The sequence below is a fragment of the Alosa sapidissima genome, chromosome 7, assembly GCF_018492685.1.
Source record: "Alosa sapidissima isolate fAloSap1 chromosome 7, fAloSap1.pri, whole genome shotgun sequence".
NCBI classification, from domain to species: Eukaryota; Metazoa; Chordata; class Actinopteri; order Clupeiformes; family Clupeidae; genus Alosa; species Alosa sapidissima.
In genome coordinates, this window is record NC_055963.1 from 8,415,250 (window position 1) to 8,417,749 (window position 2,500).

A 2,500-nucleotide genomic window follows, 5' to 3' on the forward strand; every position below is an offset into this window, starting at 1 on the left:
GTGTGTGTGTGTGTGTGTGTGTGTGTGTTTGTATGGTTGCGTGTGTGCGTGTGTGCGTGCGTGCGTGCGTGCGTGCGTGCGTGCGTGCGTGTGTTTTTGTTACATAAGACTGACCCATGAGAGAACTGGACCATTTTTCTTCACAGAGTGAGACACATGGATGATCATTCTTACATGTAATCGCTCTTTGATGTGTGTTTGTGTGTGTGTGTGTGTGTGTGAGTGTGTGAGTGTGTGTGTGTGTGTGTGTTTGTGTGTGTGTGAGTGTGTGTGTGTGAGTGTGAGTGTGTCTGTGAGTGTGAGTGTGAGTGTGTGTGTGTGTGTGTGTGTGTGTGTGCATGAAATGACCAGAATATCATAACTTATTCTTCAGCTTCATGCTTCATTGCATAAAGCACCTTAATTTGATGGTGGAGAACAACTATATCTGCGTAGCCAGATGTTTTCTGATTAGATGTTAGTGTTTGTGTGTTGTGTGTGTGTATTTTGTGTGTTGTGATGTTAGTGTTTGTGTGTTGTGTGTGTGTATTTTGTGTGTGATCAATTTATGTGTGAGAGTAAATGTGTAAAGGTGTACTGTATGTTTAAATTCCATGGTATGTGTGTGTATGTGCATGTGTGTGCGTGTGTGTGTGTGTTTGTGTGTGTTTATGCATGTGTGTGTGTGTGTGACACAGTGTGTGTGCGCGTGTGTGTGTGTGTGTGTGTGTGTGTGTTTATGTGTGTGTTTATGTGTGTGTGTGTGTGTGTGTGTGTGGGGGGGGGGTTCTATGAATGTATCTTAGATTGTAATTGTATACGTAAATCCATGTTCCATGTGTGTGTGTGTGTGTGTGTGTGTGTGTGTGTGTGAGAGTGAGAGTGTGAGTGTGAGTGTGAGTGTGAGTGTGTGAGCACATGTGTGTTCTGATTAGTGAGGACCAGGTGCTTTCTCTTTTTTCTTAATTGAGTATTAGATCAGTGCAGCCGTGGAGGTTCACACCATGGCCTCCTGGGGAGCGGCCCTGCTTAATTAAGAATCCAGTCAAGGTCAGAGAGAGAGAGAGAGAGAGAGAGAGAAAGAGGAGATGCAGATGATGGAGAGACAGTGGGAGGGAGAGAGAAAGACATATGAAGATGGAGAGAGAGGGGGAGGAGGAGGGACAGAGAGAGTAGCGGGAGAGGGAGGAATAGAAGTGAGAGTATGGAGGAGAGAGAGAGAGAGGGGGGGATAGAGGGTGGAGAGGAAGAGCAGGAGAGATTGAAAGTATGGAGGAAGAAGGAGAGAGGGAGAGGGGGATAGAGGGTGGAGAGGAAGAGCAGGAGAGATTGAAAGTATGGAGGAAGAAGGAGAGGGGGAGAGGGGAAGAAAGAATAAGGGAGGAAGGGGTCAGATGAGAGGGAGACAGAAGAAAAGAGAGAGGGAGGGTGGAAGGGAGAGAGAAGGAGAAAGAGCAAAAGAGAGAGGGAGTGAGGGAGACATGGTGTGTGGAGAGAGTGATGGGGCCCAAGAGATTGAAAGGGAGAACAGATATGGGGAGAGAAAGAGAGAGAAAGGATGGAGGGAAGTCCAAATATAAGAGGAAAGGAAAGAAATGGAGAGAGGTTGAGTAAGAGAGAGCAGAGCAGGGTGTGGGAGAGAGGGAACGAAAGAGAAGAGAAGAGAAGAGAGAGAGAGAGAAGGATAATGAGAATAGAAGGATCAAGGGAGAGAAAGAAAGAGAGGCAGAGGAATAAAGGCTGTTCATAGCCATGAGGTGACTCTCCTTGTTTTCTTCTCCTCCTCCAGTCAGCCTGGAAGAGGGGGAATATCCTCCCCATTCCACTCCACTCCTCTCTTTCCTCTCCTCTCTTCCTCTTGCCTTGCAGTCTTTGCTTTCCACTCTTCTTCCCCCGTGTCTCTCTTTCAGTCGTTCCTCCTGTGCAGCTGAGCTGACAGTCATGATGATCTCTCTGTTAGACGGACTCCTCTTCTCTCAATACACAGCACGCAGTGCCAGAGCGGATACAATTATATCACCTGACATGCACACAGACACACACACACACACACACACACACACACACACACACACACACACACACACCTCCTCTCCTCTCTGTTAGACAGCCTCCTCTCCTCTCCTCTCTGTTAGACGGCCTCCTCTCCTCCTCTCCTCTCCTCTCTGTTAGACGGCCTCCTCTCCTCTCCTCTCTGTTAGACGGCCTCCTCTCCTCCTCTCCTCTCCTCTTTGTTAGACGGCCTCCTCCTCTCCTCTCCTCTCCTCTCTGTTAGACGGCCTCCTCTCCTCCCTCCTCTCCTCTCCTCTCTGTTAGACGGCCTCCTCTTCCTCTCCTCTCTGTTAGACGGCCTCCTCTCCTCCTCTCCTCTCCTCTCCTCTCTGTTAGACGGCCTCCTCTTCCTCTCCTCTCTGTTAGACGGCCTCCTCTCCTCCTCTCCTCTCCTCTCCTCTCTGTTAGACGGCCTCCTCTCCTCTCCTCCTCTCCTCTCTGTTAGACGGCCTCCTCTCCTCCCTCCTCT

The 2,500-nt window shown here is 49.3% G+C and overlaps 1 protein-coding gene across 2 annotated transcripts in view; it reads left to right on the forward strand.

Annotated features, from left to right (window-relative positions):
- Nucleotides 1-2,500, forward strand: part of plch2a (phospholipase C, eta 2a) — a 214,111-nt gene that overhangs the window by 95,316 nt on the left and 116,295 nt on the right. The gene's annotated exons all lie outside the window — the stretch shown is intronic.